The 17779-nt window shown below is 41.8% G+C and overlaps 1 long non-coding RNA gene across 2 annotated transcripts in view; it reads left to right on the top strand.

Moving 5' to 3' along the window:
* LOC131455380 (uncharacterized) overlaps positions 1 to 17779 on the top strand; it is a 152934-nt gene that overhangs the window by 96388 nt on the left and 38767 nt on the right. For both annotated transcript variants that reach the window (XR_009239798.1, XR_009239797.1), the window contains one exon: positions 9850 to 9948. This is a non-coding gene — a long non-coding RNA (uncharacterized LOC131455380). The remainder of the gene's footprint in view (positions 1 to 9849; positions 9949 to 17779) is intronic.

The raw sequence follows: 17779 nt of genomic DNA, 5'->3' as shown, positions 1-17779 counted from the left end.
TGGTAAAAGGTTTGTGTTTATATAGCACGTTCCTAGTCTTGATGACCACTCAGAAGTTGCCATTAACTTAGCAAATTGGCCTTGTTAGCCTTTATTTTACAGACGTGGGAATGACCCTAAACTGGGGAGAACAAAATGTTACGATGGACACGGGGAAGTCTTTAACAATCCTAGTCAACATGCGTATTCCAGTCTGTCAATTTGTGCATCACAATTTCCCTAGGATTTGACTTGACATTGACTTGCTTCTGAAGCATGCATGAGATGTTTAGCTCATCATGCGGAGTCATCTGCAGAGCCAGAACTTCTGAATGCAGAGCAGCCACCTGAACTCCAATAACGGTATAATCATCAGCGAGTTTTCCTTGTAAAACCCGCCGTTTAATACCTGAGCTCATCGTCTGTGACATCAGCACTTTCAAGCAGAGGCCTGCACAGACTGTGCAACTCATAAAGCACAGATAAAAATCCCTGTTCACCTCAGAGGATCTCTCTGCCTCCTGGCTCTGAGCGGTCGCTGTCCTCAGAAAAGTCAGCGGCAGTGAAAAGTAGTTGGTGCCCATGCCGGGGTCCAGACTTTTAACTTCAGCTGACTTCACTAACATCCAGCAGACGAGTTAAAGGCTGAACTCTCTTTCCATTGCAGTTATTTTTGCAATTGCGTAACCATAACTGGGTTGTAAAAGTTTACAGCCCTGCCATGATGTTAACCTGCAGCACTTTGCATTCATTGATGCAGCTAAAAAAAGAAGCAGCCATTAAATCGTCAACCTTTCGGGGGACAGCGACCAATAACTCTTCCAATGCATGTAGCATTTAACTTTGGTGGCACTTTAAATTCAGTCGCACAGATGCAGACACACAGCAGTGAGTGAATACAGACACGGACAGAAGCAAAGTGCATATACATGCCTGGCCTTTCTCAATTAAATCAATAAACAATAACATAATATTTAGTTTGAGGATGCCAGGAAGCAGCTTGAGATCATAGGAATTGTTGTGTTGTGGTCTTATTTGGTTCCCCTGTGCATCTACGCTTCATGGAGAGGTTCAGTGGCAGAACACACATCAAAAATCCATTCAATAGACTCAATAAAATGAAAAAAACATATTTGCTAACTAGTAGTAGAACTGAATATTGCCTTCCTCACTCAGAAGTTATGGCAGAGACTGTAAAGCGTTTGATGCCGTTAAAAGGCGACCAGAATGAATTTGTCCTTGAATGGAAATATGGATCTGGTGTTGGAAATGTTTTGGTTGATGTAGAAAGGAATTCAATCCTCAACAAAATATGAAATGTTAGGCCAGATACACACGGAAACCGAATGGAATGCATGCAGTCTTTTTCTTTGTCGTTTTGATAAAGTTTTCCCCCTCAAAATTACTCAAAACACTGCAGTACATATGCCAGGCCTGTAAGTGGCGCTGCAACGATGCTACAACCCAAAACAGAGAGGAAGACGTTCGACACACTACAGACAAAATCACAGAAATGCAGACAGAATGAACAGAGCCAGGGGAAAGGAAAAAGAAAAAGAAAAAAAAGAGTTATCATAACCCCCGGTGGCCCTCATGTGGAGGATAATGTGGTAGAAGGTGGATGGATGAAGAGTTATCATAAAGCAAACAGACCAAAACACTGTAGCTGGCTTTACTGTCTGTGAAAATTGGTTTTCCCTTATTTTACAATTCTTTTTCAGTGTAAATCTTCAACACTTATTTTTTGAAGTCGTTGACGACAGGACGTGTTCTGGCGATATTCTGTGTCTTTTTGGCTACTTTTCATTGAAAGTAGTAGTTGGCAACACAATCTCGGGAAAAGAGTATGATGATGACAACGACAAAGGATGAAATCATTCTACAGTCTACATGAAAATACAAGGGTGGCGTTTGGAGATTTTCCCACTCTGGGACCCTGAAAATACTGTTTCACGGCTCCAAAAACTTCATTTCTGTATGGATGAAACGCCTATCCGTCACCTACACTTGTTTCCATGTGGACAAGCCCTTAATCTCATTGTTTCATATTGTATCTTTAAACTCGTATTGCATTAGGATGGGGGTTAGACCCGACTGAAATATCAGAAGCCATCACCCTTTGATAAAGTCAGGGTGCTGTGCACACCGGTTGCGATAGAGTGTCACATTTTGCATGTGTGTGCACAAGTGAAAGAGCAAAAAAAAAAAACAGGACAAAAGAAATTTTGACATGCACCAAAGTCATGGGGGGACGGGGGCAGGGGGGGGGGCGTGGCGAATTACATCAGTGACTATTAAGTTACCTGTGTGTTTTCACTGAGAAACAGATTCTCTCTGTGTGTTGCTGTGATGGAGGGTGACTGTTTGTTTTTGAGAGTGCGTCGCCCCTATGGCTGTCCTCCTACTCATGCAGGTAGCCCTGAGGGAGAGAGAATGGAGCTCTTTGACAGGAGAGAGGAGAGGGAGCTGGGGGGGTTCATTGCAACCACCATCTCTTCCCTGTGCTTTGGCTCATTCTGTAATGAAATGGCCTGTGTCATGGAGGCCTTGTCCAAACAATGGGCCTATTCAACTTGGAGAGGAGTCTCTGTCAAGACTGGGCCGAATACGATACCTCTGATTCAGGACTGCAGTCCCTCTTTCTTTTACTATTTTTTACTCCGTCTACTGTAGCTATTACCATCCTCCCCTTCTGTCTCTCTGTTTCACTCTGCCCAGCCTTTGCTTTTCTCTCCTCCCTCTCTCTCTTTCCCCTGCTCCCTCAGATGGTAGCCCACAGAAGACTCGCACAAAGAGCTCAACACACACAATGTTCTCATGTGTTTTTATAAGATATCACGTGTCATTAGTTCACATGTCTTGGGTGAACATTGTCTGTGTTCCCACTGAAACCATTTTGGTTTAATATATTACTGTATTATGTTTCATGTTATTTAGGTTATTTTTTTTTTGGTGTCTTGTTTGCTTTGACTTCTTCTGGTGCTTATTTTTTTTTTTTATTAATTGGATTAAACCGTCCTCTTCAAATTACATCGCTCAGTTTCTCTCTTTTTTGGGTTTCAAACTTGTACTCAACGCCTGCTCCATATAATACAGTCCATCAATGTTTTTCAGACATTTTTCAGTTAAACTTCAGCTCAATATTGACATTAATACAGGAGATGCCATCAAAATATGAACTACTATACTACAATTCAAGGATGTGAACTTAAAAGTATGAATGGATTTAAAATTGTATGTATTGTTTGTTTTAAAAATGGTAATGGAACAAGTAGAGCTAGAAAGTTTTATTGCAAATTGTAATTTTTTGAAGCGAAACGGTGTATTACTCGGTCCTATTATTTGGTACTCCTGTCCACGCCTCTATTTTTATCATCTTTCTCTCACTGAGGGCCTTCCTGTGTGGAGTTTGCATGTTTTTTAGTGTGTGCACGTGGGTTTTCTCCGGGTCTCCCGGCTTCCACCTTCAGTCCAAAAAACATGCAGAGGTCGATCGGAATCTCTATGAGTGAGGTCTTTTCCAGTAGACAACAACACAGCATAACACTGCCGGAACTCCACCAAGAGGCAGTCTGTTTGTAAGTTTAGGCTTATTGTTGGTGAATAAATGCCTCATCAAGCACGTCCTAATGCTAACAGGGCAAAAGTGATATTAGTAATTGCTTATAATTCAGACCTGCAACTAACGATTATTTTCATATTCGATTAATCTGTCGATTATTTTCTCGATGAATCGTTTTGTCCATAAAATATCAGAAAATGTTGATCGGTGTTCGTCAAAACCTGGAAATGATGATGTTCTCAAATGTCTTTGTTTTTGTCACTAACCAAAATGATTTACTTTTTATGATTTCTTTGTTATCCAAGCAAATAAATAAAGGAAATCTTCACATTTAATAAGCTGGAACAATCGGAAAAATTGTTTTAATCATGAAAAAAACAGAAGCTGAAACAACTGTTGTTCAAACACAGTCAGCTGGATGATCAGGTATAAGATAGTTTCATGATGCCTTCATAAGAGGAGACCTTTCAGAATGTTCTCACCTGACATTAGAACATATCTACTCATGGCCCAACTAACCACAGTTGATAAGATCTTATTTTCCTGTTTCATGTGTAACATATTGTTTTCATTTTTATTTTCTGATGTTTTCCCCGTTGGTTGGGCTTTTTGACACACACACACACAAAAATCAAAGCTTGAGAGCAGAGACCTGAGATCAGAAGCACACAGAAGCAGACTGAGCATGAGGAGAAGGTCCCAAACTCAAAACAGTACATGCGACTACAGACCGTTAAGGTCAGCAGCAGAGCACATTTGCATGTGAGCGGGGTCATTTCAGAGGGACGGCAGGATGTGGAGGGGGAAAATATCCAAAAAATCTGTGAGAGATGAAAAATATGTAGCCCTTGAGATGAAAGGTCTCACCCATGAGAAGAGGCGGGGACAGAGACTACATGGATGGCTCCATTGTTAGTGTGTGTGTGAAAAGTGAGACAGGGAGATGAGGTAGGACTTGAATTGTGAGGAAAAAAAGAAGGTCAGCAATGTCAAAGGTGCTGTCAGTGATCTTTGGCTAATTTCCCCATCCATTAGAATTGCCCCTCCCTTCTCCATAGACCACCTCATGAATGCATTTGGTGAGAGTGGTGCATGTGTTCACTGACAAACAGCCTTATCTATATGAGCAGGGAGGACCGCCTCTTTGTGGAGGTCCAGCTCCTGATTGGATAAAGTGTTTTTGGATACTGGAAATGGCTAAATGTGTATTATGTGGTCAGTGGATTGTTCTTGAGCAGGTATGACTTCTGTGTCTAGTTTAATAAATGATGCCAGGAAGCCAGTTGGATTTCATTCAGGAATAGTTTCGTATAACTGTACTTAGTGCTGTTCACATGTGATCGACTCACCGAGGACTTGTGTTAAAAGAAAAGAATGAATGAATGAATGAATGAATGAATGGGGCCTTAGAACGGTTTTCAAATGTAACCTGACAAACAGGCTCTTGGAGACACTTTTCTTTTTCTGTTTGTTTGGAAAGTTTATATCAGTATGGACGTCCAGTAGTGAATTGACAGTGCTTGGCTGCTGACCCACACCACTTTTCTTTTTTTGAACAGTTAAGAATAAACAGCCATTAAGTCCAAAGAGAGACAGAGAGAGACAGACACTGGAAGGTATTAATACATGGTTGTAGGATATCTTTATTAAGCTCATATTTGCATAGTTAAGTTTGTGATTTTAACCTCTAATTGGAGGAAATACTGTGTCATGTTGGAGAAAGACAAACATTCAATTAGAAATTCAAACACAGGGTTCCTATTGTAAGTTCACAATTTGTCTACAGTGTAAAGATCAAGCCGCCTAATCATGGCCAGCCGCAGTCTTTTTTAGCTCCATTGCACAGAAAAGGCCGCCTTGTGCTGAAGAGTAAAATGAGGAAAATCACTAAGACCACTTCCTAATCTCTCAGTAAAGGATACCATTATATATGCGCTGCAGTTGGTGTAACACAAAACCCGGATCGCCGTGAACATGATAGAACTGTTTAACAGGGTTAAACGCATACGACAAGCTGGAACCGTGCAATCCGATCCCAAATTGTACGGAGAAAGGTCAACTGTGCACCTGTCTTCGTGGAGAAGGGTGGCGGTGATGGTCGGGGTGCAACTCCATCCCCCCCTTCCCCCTCCCCCCGCCCTGAAAACCCATCTCTCAACAGATCTTATCTCGGATGACAAAAAGAGGTAAATTGGCTTGACAGAAAATAATGGATTATCTGACAAGTACACAGCACCCTGTGTGTTCCCAAGAGGGCAGTGATGGCTCTTAAATACATTTACTCCTCGGCAGTCCTCGAGGGAGAGAGAGCACACAGGAAAGTTACACTCCCTTAAACTGTCACGTACAACAAACCTCGTCTGTGAATGCGAGGAGATTGTTTTTCCACTGCAAGTGCAATCATGAACTCACTTGTATCCACCTATATGGAACAGACTGACGACGGTTGCCGCGGTAAACAAACGACATAGAAAGCAACACGTTTTCTGGGAGAGACTGTTAAAGGTGCAGTGTGTAATATTCAGGAGGAAAGATACGTGAATACACCCTACCTATGTAGTAAGTATGTTAGTATTGGTGTATAATTGCTTTAAACTAACAATTATTTTGCTTTTGTGTCATTACAATTGGCCTTTTATATGCAGAGAGAGAGGGAATATCCTTGTTTTGTTAAAGTCGATATTCTCACCATTAGATGTCACTCTTTCTTACAAAGTGGACTTTTAAGGTGAAGGTAAATAAAGGGTTAAAAAGGAGGCAGTGATGCAACATTACAGATGGCTAAGCTAGTCATTAGCTTGGTCTCCCTTTAACACTTTGCGAATGTACTTTTATACAGACCATGGGAAATGCTACATTAGCACACACAAGAAGGCCAAAGAAGAAAATGTTGGAATGTGATATGAACTTGTCGTGTCAAGAGGTCACAAGTACCAGATAAATATTTGTATTTGTACACTTCTGAACAGGAGGTGAGTTTCGAGTCCACCTGAGACCAAACACCAGAAGATTTGTCATTGAATGTTCTGGTATTATGAGGAAACCAAGGTGTATTTTTATGGAAAGGATATTGCAACATGATATAATAAATATCTACAGTCCTTTCCACATCTAGGAGGTTTGTAACTTTGTCGTTGCCCCTCTTGAGTTCTTCTGTCACTGCCGTCCTCTGTTCCAAACCTGGTAGATGATGATGTCAGTCTACTTCTCTCACTGGTTGATTGCTGGAGATGAGCTGTTTGCTTGATTGAGCACATTCATAACATTTCAGTACTTGTTGTACTTGCCTTCAGCATTTCCAGGTTGGCGAGAAAACACTGAAATGACTGTGTGCAGATATGTTTTCAGTCATTGTCTTTACTTGTAGCAGTTAGCCGTGAGCGTGGATGTTAGATTTAGGCCTGCGCGTAGTGTTTGTTTAAGGCAGAGTCCGATGTGTACTGAACCGGCCTCACCCTTTAGGCTCAAGGTTACACTACCATGGCCCAGCAAGCTGGGACGTCTGCATGAGGTCCTGGGGCTGTAGTTTTTATTACGGACTATCCTTGTCCTTGTCCCCACACGTGGTTTAGCCCGCCTGCTGAAGCGGCGTACCAGGGTTTGGTGCTTGGTGCTTGGACGGATGAGGGGGCCAGTGGTGCATGTCCACCCAGCAACCAGGGGACTACCCCCCTCTATCCAGAGCCCCAGAGCTTGGATGTAAATGTCGGGTAATGGCATCGATATTTTCAGTAGCTCCTCCCAATTCTACTCACAGCATTAGCTCCAAAGCATCTTGAAAGGTCCATGTTTCTCTTCCTGGAAAAGAAAACTGTCATTTAAATGTTTTTTCATTATTCTAAAACAGGTCAAGGTACTAAACTCAATCCACAGACAAAGTCACATGATCCTGTAACATTGTGACATCTCAACAGTCAATGCCATCAGATTTGGCACACATGGAGCCACTGTCTTAACTTTTCCCCTCGTGCTCACTTAAAACCACTCTTTTCTTTCAACTCTAATCAAGACTCTTGATTCTGTCCAATCGGCATTTTCTCGATTTAAGTCCGTTCTGCTTCTGACGGTTGGATTACTTTTATCTTGCCGTTTCAAGTTTCGTACCTAATCAATTTTTTGAAAACCAAGCGTTATAATGGCTGCGTGGGGACTGCAAACTTGCTTACTCACAGCTAAGGGATGGAATCCACCACCTTGAGTCATTACTCTGAAAAGGGGGATAAGCTGTTTGGCAGCTTTGTCTCCATAGCTGCTGCCCAGGCACAGCACATTTCCACCATTATTTCCCAATATCGGCTGCCATGGTGCATGTCTGCAATCCCAATCACTCCACTTTCAAACTTCAAACGGTTTGGCAGCTCCTTTCCCTGGTAATCCACTCACCATATTCCACTCTCGTTGTCCCAGCTGCCCAATCACACACCTCACTGATGTCACTGATAATCTCAGATTCTGCAACCGCAGGCCTCTCTGGCTGGCCCCCGGTGCTCACTGGCACCGTGAAGTCCTTCCAGAGGGGGCCAACAACTGAGGAGACTCTTACTGCACTGGATCTGTCTGCCGCAATACAGCCGACAATCACTCCCAACGGCGTGAGACGATCCAGGAGTTTGCCCCAGTACCACATCTGAAACTCTGTTATGGCATCATTGAGCTGTCTTCATTACGAGATCGCACACAGAATATCAACAAGCACGGGGACAGAAATCGGGAGCGTAAAAACAGAAACAGAGAAGGTGAAACAATCATAAAGTGGTTACTGCGAGCGGTGAATATAAATTGTGATCGAGCACTTCAGGCTTGACCGCTCGCTGGTGGTTTCATCCGCTCTCTCTTTCTCTTTAGAAGTCCTCCTCGCTCTTTATGCATATTTCTCAGCCGCATTTATATCTGTTATGCATATTATTGATTGCTCCTCTAGTAAGAACATGTCACTACATGTCAGAACTTGGAGAAATAACATATCGTAGTTATACTGTATATAAACAGGGGAATCAACTAACATAGCTACATAATTCATTTTCATTTACTGTTTAAGTTGACAGGGAAAATGCACATTAATAAACATTACGGTAAATGTGCCAGAATTAGCCAACAGGCTATTTATCAGCTGTAGTCCCTGGACAGAGGAACAGAAGAGAATTATTCAGATATTGAGGTTAAAAGACAATATTAAGGACCATAAAAAAAAAACAGTAAAAGATGAGTAAAAATAGCAAGCAGCAGGGAGAGTTCTGCACACGTGAAGTTGTTTTTAGTGCCGACAGACCTGAATACCAACGAGCCATTTCTTTAAATGAGATTTAAAAGAACTGTATGTGCCCAGTTCTCTTATATTAGCTGCGGTGGAATAACATTCTAGTGCTGCTTTAACAGCGAATGCCTGAGACTGACTGGAAACAATACTTTCTCCTCTGGATGCAGCTCTGTGTTGTTTTAATTCAGAGAGAAGCTATGTAAAACTATATATAAGTACAGGCTTTTCATATCTTTCGAGTGACGTGTATAGAAAGCCCTGATGTTTGTGTGTAATTTAATTCCAGAAATATTACTGTTAATATGTTATTTTCACTACAGATTAATTACTTAACGTCCCCTCCTGACCAGAACCAGGTGTTTTATGTGTAAATAACGTGTAATGTGTGAGTTATTGCTCAGCATTTGCGCTGATTTTTAATTTATGGGCTTTTAGCAGAATGTGAGATATTTTTCCCGTTCGCTGAACTCCACATATTTTTCATTCAGTTATTGCCTCACACAACCGAAACAATTTGTTCTCCTGAAAATGTACCATCATTATTTAGTCTGCCCCAGCAATAAAAATAACAACATCTGTTAAAAAGCTGCTCGTGCGGTGCTTTCAGTCCGCCGTGTTCCACCTCAGAGCTATAAAACCAACTCTTTAGACCTGCCTATGTCCAATTGAGTTGTACTGAAACTCAATAAATGAACAAAACACTCAATAAATCACCACGACAGAAAGAAAAACACTGTATGTTCAGTATCTGTGTCCCCTACAGGAAGAAAGTGCATGTCATTTTACAGCAAATTTGTGTTTTACCAAAAAAAATACTCTCAACATTTGAGTTTAAGCTACAGACTGTTCAATTATTTCACGCATACTAGGCCTCGTCGCTGTTTCTCCCCTCAAACGACTCATCTCGGTCTGTGATTTATTGTACTGCGGCAACAACTTCATCATCTCCTACCCGGCGAGCTGGGAGAGAAGAAAACAACATCAGTTTGCACTGTACTCTGACAACAACTGTCACTTTTCTGCTCATGTTTGTTTGCTTTTTTGTTTCCAGTTCTGCAGAAGAAGACGCACAACAAAAAAAGAACCCAGACCTGATTTAAACTTTGGCTGCTGTGGGAAGGGCCTGAACGGCGGGGTGCACACTTCACAGGTGAGCATTCAGAGCCTGATCGTCAGGTGCCCCGTGTGCATTTTTACACCATTTTAAAACACAAATACTTCTGGTTGGGTCTGATCAGTCTGTCAGTGTTGTTCTTGGTTGCAAAACTCCCTCCATTGAGCAACAACGTGTGTTATACCAGCAGTTATAGCTCGAGGGAGGAAGAAAAATTGACACCAGCTCAACAGCTCATTAAGCTTGTCATTTCTATTAAAGCCGCAGAGTAACAGACGATGACAGATTGTGTTGAAAAAAGCCCGAATCCAATTAATTTGTCTTTGTATGAAATTACTGTCATTTCTCAAATTGAATGGTCTTTAATGTGATAAATATTATCTTTCCACAAATGTTTTATTTTTTGGAGACAAATCACCTTGTTTTACACTCCCGGAGTGTTTTTTTTTTTTTTTTTTTTTTTTTTAACTTGGATTAAATATGAAGGGTTTGTCAGAACTTAAGAATGTTTCACTGCCAGGCTAAATCTCATCACCGCTTCATGGCTGCAGAACCTTCAACTTTGGCTAACGAGGATTACCGAAGCTTTATAAACACAAGTCCACGTTGCGAGTTGCGGAGTGAAAGGAGATTAGGGTCGACAGACGGCATCGCTGTGTGGGAAATCATTTTCAAACAACATGTAACAATGGATGAGACGAAAATGTTTCTCTTTTTAAACTTTCAACAATGAAATGAGCAACGAGTGAGTGGATGGCTGGCACTCTCCAGAGTCAGACGGATCAATATATTCCTAATAAATGGAAATTTGGCATTTCTGATCATACTGAGGTTGCACATCTGGCAATTCAGAAGAAGAGAGAGAGAGAGAAACAGTTTTTTAGTAGATACCTGACCTTAAGAGACCCAGAATAGCTGTCCACCCACAGTACCCACCCAAACTACAAGAGCTTGTGAGGATCACAGCAAATCCCGGTTGTCTAAAGCTCATAGTAACTTGCCCATGAAGACCAAAAATGTGCTTCATCTATATGGTAATGATGACAGATGTGCTTTAGAAAAGGCTCTGAATTCATAGAGCACACACACTGTATGAATGTGTGAGTTGGGGTTCCCATGAGTCCTTGAAAATTGCCCTAAATATTGATTGGAATTTGTGCAAAAAAGAATTTAAGTTGATATTTAGGTAAATATCTCCCTTGTTTCTTACGGCGCCACCCACTGTGTCATGCGCCCTGCATTGCTTAATGTACAATGTAATGTAGGCCTACGCAGAACAAACGTCACATCGTGATAGCTGGCGGTGTTGTGGACACTGTCTGTCTCTCTCTCTCTTCGCCGTTGATGTCAGATTCCACACAGAACAATAAGTGAGTAACGTTTGAGAGCAAGCGAGAGCAAAATGACGTGATGCCTGAGAAATGAAAATTCCCAAAATCTCTGTCTCACCAAAGAAAGTAACGTGTCCAAACACTGACTTGTCCAAGATCCCAAGGACAATCACTTGTCCAGATGCGGAGCGTGCTGCAAATCAATAAAAGCGGACGCCAATGGACGAAGACGCTCTTACAAGTTGCCCTCCCTTCTTAAGCTGCGTCAGCACATTCGGCCCTTGGATTTGAGGGAATTGGTCCTGGAAAGTCCTTGAAAAGTCCTTGGATTTGATGTCAGCCATGGTGTGGTAACCCTGGGGATAGGGTTATGGGACTCTGAGTGGTCATCGAGGCTGGAGAAGAGCGACTCTTTCTCAGTTAGAAATGATAATTAACAAATGTGAAACCAGGTGAGTTTTCGGGAGCGAAAAAAGCTGCTTACTGGCAGCGACTCGCACACATTCCACTGAACGCAATTTAGTGGCTTCAAAACACAGACTCGTGGGCAGTGTCGGAGTTTTGTGAGAAAATTTATGGGGATCTTGGAGTTGTTGAAGGATTCCAGGCACACTGGAGTTACACCGAGGTATCCAGCTGAAAAAGCACAAAAGGAACGCTTGGTCTTTTAGCTAATCTTCAGTCAAACCAGTCTATTTATATATATATATACATATATATGTTATAATTATGCATATTCTGCTATGTGCATATTTTGCAGACATTCCGCTCAATGTCAATTTGAGCGGCCGTGTAGTTCTGTGTTGAATTGGCCCACACACACACACTACTATACACTGCATGCATTTTTACATGTCATGCTGTTTATACTCAAAGTTCCAACGTGGCGTCGTACATTTGCATGAACAGATGAGGCGACTTGTCACCGCGAAACACGCTGCATCATGTGCAAATACCACCCACTCAAGCATATTCTGTTGATGTCATGTTAGCGACGGTAATATGCTGTACCTACACGAGCGGATTAGCTGAACCCACCATTAAAGTCCTTGTGTACACACACACACACACACACACACGTGCAGTGGAAATCACATCTGTAATAATTGTCGAGTCAAAATGTGATGGATTACCTATGATGTCTTACCCCAGATGAACCCTGTGGCCACTGGACTAGAAAGTGCACATTTACAACATCAAACTCAATAAAGGTTTAATTTTGAAAGCCAGTGAGTCGTCCTCATCGGTCATGCATGCGTCTTCAGAACACACACACACACACGCGCACACACACACGCACACACACACGCACCCGTGGCTGCGCACTGACTCATATCGACATGCACGCGCACACTCGAAAGCTTAGGGGAGATTTGTGAGATCTTGTAAAAACACATAGAGAAATGAATGGCTCAGACTAGTTGCCTTTCGTGTTTTGCAGGCGAGAGAGAGAGTGAGTGAGTGAGTGAGAGAGAGAGGCTGTCAATATTAGACAGGCATTAACAAGTCGTGATGTAGTGCTTTCACTGTACAGTGGGGTGGATATTCCACGAAACTCTTGGGTTAAGCTTATGCATGTCAAAAAATATTTGGTTCGTGAGGTTAATAACGATTCGGTTCGAGCCATTTCTGGCTTTTATCAACATAACAATGTCTGTTTCTTCTTTTTTTTTAAAAAAAAATAAAAAATATTTAGTGCATCAAGCCCCAAACTTCAGCCACGCAAGTCCTTTATTTACAGAACCTTTTTAAATTAAACATTTCAAGCTATTATTTTACATGTATTTTGTCCAAAGGGACTTTAACTTCTCCATACAGCCTGTAAGTGTAATCTAACTTTCTAAAACTTGGGTTTTTACATGTAGGACTAATAAAGGATTGCTTTTTATGTACAAAAAAACAAACAAACAAACAAAATGTCAGTCTATTAATGTCAGTAACACGTCACGTATAGACAACAGCTGGTTTGGCATTGACATAATCCCGTCTGTCCCCAGGTGAGCGAGACTACACTAGCAATGAAGCCTCCGTTGGGACGGACGCCAAAAAAACCTCCATCTGTATTTAGAAGGCCTGGCTTTTGCCTCTTGGCATGCACGCTCACCCCTGTGACTGACAGCTCTAACAATATGGATCTCGCCAAGTAACAGCCCACGGGCACACTGTAACGATAGCTGTGCAGAGATTTGGACCATACCCATAACTCCTCCTCATCTCCTTTCCTACGTGTCTCCTTGTTTGAGACTCACACCCACTCCTCCACCGCAAGCGCACGTACTGCATTCTCTCCCCTTTCAATGCTTTTTGTGTTTCTGAACACTACGCACGCCATTCGCTGTACCAGTACGACCCATGAGAGGTGGAGCCATTGGATCACACCTCGCCAGATGTGACTGAGGCACATTTTTAAGTCATTAGTTACCATGTTGTCTTTTGGCTTTTAGGTCTTACCCAGAAACCTTTTTTAATGAGTCACGCAATGTTTTGAATTTATGCTTCAGCACAAGGTTTCAGTTGTAGCAATGTAACCACACCTCCTTTCATTTGCCCCTTTTACTATGTGATCTGTTCTTTCTGCTACTTTATGTCCCTGTCTATCGATCAAGACTAACAGAAGTTAAGTGGTTTGAAATCTGACCTTTTATTCTGCACATTTTACTCTCTTAACACATTTTAAAGCAGAGGCCTCAAACTCAGATAACTTGTGGGGGGAAATTAACTTCTAGTGTGGTCAGGAGGTGGCCGGTCAAGCAAAAAAAAAACAAAGACACCAAAGGTTTCTGTGTCTATATGGAACTCTAAATAGTCACAAAAAAACATGCGTGGCTTTTAATACAGGACTTTGCTTATGTGGAAGCTGAAATTGTATCATAAATTGACTTCTTCTTCATCTTCTTAGTGTACACAAGATACTACCTGAATGTCACTGATCTAACGTGATGTTGCCCAGAGATCAAGTCATGATGTCTGATGGAGTGGAATTGAAAGTGCATGTGGCTGCACCTCACCTACAACATCATTTAACTATCCAAGGTGTGCACAGACAGAGCAGCATTACACTAAGAATTTAGTTCCATAGTTCCTTAAACCGAATACATCACGACAAACCTGACCAGACCAGACCTTAGTTATGAGACAATAGCTTCCCCTTAATCCATCTGTGATGATTCCTGAAGCTTAAGCCTCTTAGTCCTACAGGCAATGAGAAAATATTTTTCCAGTATTTGTTGCTTTTATGAACTTATAATAGGATTTGTACAATGACATGAACAGTAATCATACGCAACAGCCAAGGAATGTGAACCAGCGAAGGTTGTTGAGGCTTAAGTCACGAAACATCCATCATCCATCCAACATCCTTCCAATGGCCTCAGTGATCAGACCCATGAAAATCACCGGCCCTGAGGTGGTGCCTGTCATTCCATTGTAGGTCTGTCATTACTCAACATCAGCTTCACGTAGTCATGTATCTGCAGATGGAATTCAAATCATCTGGTTGTTTTCTTCTTCCTAACCTTATCAAAGCGGGACATTTGGAGAGGCTTGGGAATTCTGTTTTAATTTCAAAGCTATTTTAATGAAATGTTTATGTATTATGTTTCTACGAGAGTCCTGAGATATACAGTAATGTCTTGGAAGTTTCCTCCAAATCGGCTCCAAGGACACAGGATGAATTATGAATAATTTTGTCATGTTCCGCACATGCGGACCGGACTATTTTTATTTAGTATTTCAGCTGCAGACGTTTCTTCAATTTATTTAGCATTGCTGATAGAAAAAACCCTGCTTGTGAAAACGCTGACATGAATGCATTTGATAAATTGCCATTGTAGATCTAAGATCATGCAGAATCATGATTTATGTTAGTTTATCTTGAAGATGTTGCGTGCTACCTGTTGTAACAGGCTAAAATTGCTTTAAAAAGCACTTTAGGAAGGTTTTAGCCGAGGAGACACCAGTTGTTTGCCGTCTACAGTTTCACCATTTGATGTCACTCATTTTTACACACTGGTCCTTAACCCTTAGTGCTCACGCGGCACGGACATGTGCACCCTTGGTAATTTGCCATGGGAATAATACACAACTCCTTATATGGACATCCTGTGTGTGTGTGTTTATAGATCACATATCCAGGCTTTAAATTTATCTTATGTTTTATATTGCATTTTTAGTAGTGATATAAACTAGGAATAATTGTGCATTAGTCACAAAATGTTCTTTTTGTTCATAAAAAGGAGCCAAATGAACTTTGAACTGTGACATATTTCCAAATTTCACAAATTCAATCCGATTTTAAAAATTTTAAGTACTTTTTACTGAGAAAAAAAGGACATAAGACGCTCTATATTGAACATTGGTGTGCCAAACCTTAAATTGTATCAGAAGTGGTTTCTTCCTCTACCTGATATCTCTGTTTTAAGACTAATAACTATATAATCAGTTACCTACAAGTCTTTAAGAGTCAGTCGAGTGCTCTTAAGTCCCACTGCGACAGCCTTTCGGGGTCATGTTTAGATGACACTGGTTTGTTTAGTTGACATGAGCGTAAAGTGTATGTTTCCAAGCCAAGACACACACACACACACACAGACACACACACACACACACACACACACACACACACACACACACACACACACAGCTCAGCTTGGCCAATTTTAGTAGAGCTTAACCGTGTGAGACAATCCCATGACTTGCCCCCAGGTTTACAGGTTTACAGGTTTACAGTACGTGCACCGCATTCCCTGAAACCCACTTGAAGACGCAGACCAAACAATGACTGACACGTCGCCACTGTCCAACTGCTCTCAGCTGAGGGCGACGCCATTGGAGGATATTTATAGAAATACCTGCGGTTGACGAGTGATGCGTAAATCCACCCCCACTTTTTCTGCTGTGTTGTGCTCTACCTCTTCTGTCTGCCGTGGGTGTGAGGCTGCTGAGGAGAACATGGTTGTAAACACAGATACTTCTCTCTCTCTCTCTCTCTCTCTCTCTCTCTCTCTCTCTCTCTCTCTCTCTCTCTCTCTCTCTCTCTCCTCTCTCTCTCTCTCTCTCTCTCGCTCTCTCTCTCCTTCTCTCACTTTCCTAATGGTCGATACTGTTTGGGGGAGAAAGACAAAAGAGAGAAGATTGAGAAATGGGAAAATTCAGGTGTGTCCCCGAAGCAGCAACTCAACAACTGGCTGTTATGAAACCATGTAACCATGAAACAGTTATGTTTGTGTGTTAGGAACGGGGCAGGGCCACATTACTTTGAAATCTACTTCATTACTGACTACAAATTACCTGGCAGTTATTGTTATTTATTGCTAATTTAATTGGATCTAGAGCTGTTTCTACTGTATAAATGGACATAATGCTGTGTTTCCATCATGGTGCGGTTCGGTTCAGTGTGGTACGCCTGGGTCAGGCTTGCATTTCGATTGAGAACGTTACCTTTACTTGGGAGGCGTGGTGTGCGCTCGACTCGATGGCCGCGTAGCGTGACTTTGTACCGGTGCGCCGACACAGCAGACAACATGACAATAGACGACATCGGGGGGTCATCCTCAAGCTCTTTTTTCATGCTCGCTTTGTGGCTGTTTTTCTGTCACCCAATCAGCTGACTGTTGTGGGTGGAGCTATTTTACTGTGGTACCCCAAAGGAAAGGGTGCCAAAAAATGGAACGGTTGAGGCTGGTTAATTTAGTACTATACATAATGGAATAGTACTTCCGCTCGGTGGTCCGCAAAGTCAAGACTGTGGACGTGTACTGGAACCTGTATTCTTTTGAATGGCCAGCAGGGGGTGACTCCACTGCTTTGACGCCAGTAAAAACGTTTCTTTGTTGAGTTGATGCTCTCAATAATTCATCTTTTTCAATATAGCACAATGTCCATTGTCTGGCAATGAGAAACATGTATTATATCACAGACACAATGTGATTGACAGCTGGCGCCATCTCATACAGTACTTTGTTGCACACAGACCAGATGTCAGATGTCACGGTGCTACAAGTGTCAGCCATACTGCTGCATAAGATGAAAGTTACCTTACATAGATGATTAAGGAAAGATGTCAAATTGAAATACAGTCCAATTTATTCACAGAACACATTTTCAATTGTGTCCTTACTAACTTCATACATTTTCTCTCTTAAATTAGTTTTTTTTTTTTCAGCCCATTTTTTCACCCAATTTAACACACGATAATGTCCACTCTTCATGACGCAGAACACTGTTATTAATTTTATTTTTCTATTTTATCCACGCACACGCTTTCTTGTCAGAACTGGAGTGAGAACAGTACATCACACCCAGGGCAGCTGCTGACAGTTCAGACTGAGATCTGGGTGTGTTGTATTAGCAGTGGTTAATGTAGCCTCAAACCACGAGCTTGAAGCACACAGATGAGTAACAGGCTGCAGAGCAGAGGTCTGGTAAAGTCACTGCTTTGTAACTCCACACCTCTAGACTTTTTTCTCTCTCTCTCTCTCTCCCTCTCCCCCCTTTCATTTTCAAACTTGTTCAACCGACACTGACTCACGTAGCTC

Source organism: Solea solea, chromosome 2 (genome assembly GCF_958295425.1).
Source record: "Solea solea chromosome 2, fSolSol10.1, whole genome shotgun sequence".
Classification (NCBI taxonomy): domain Eukaryota; kingdom Metazoa; phylum Chordata; class Actinopteri; order Pleuronectiformes; family Soleidae; genus Solea; species Solea solea.
Note: the sequence above shows the minus strand (reverse complement) of the source record. Positions and strands in the feature narration are given on the sequence as shown.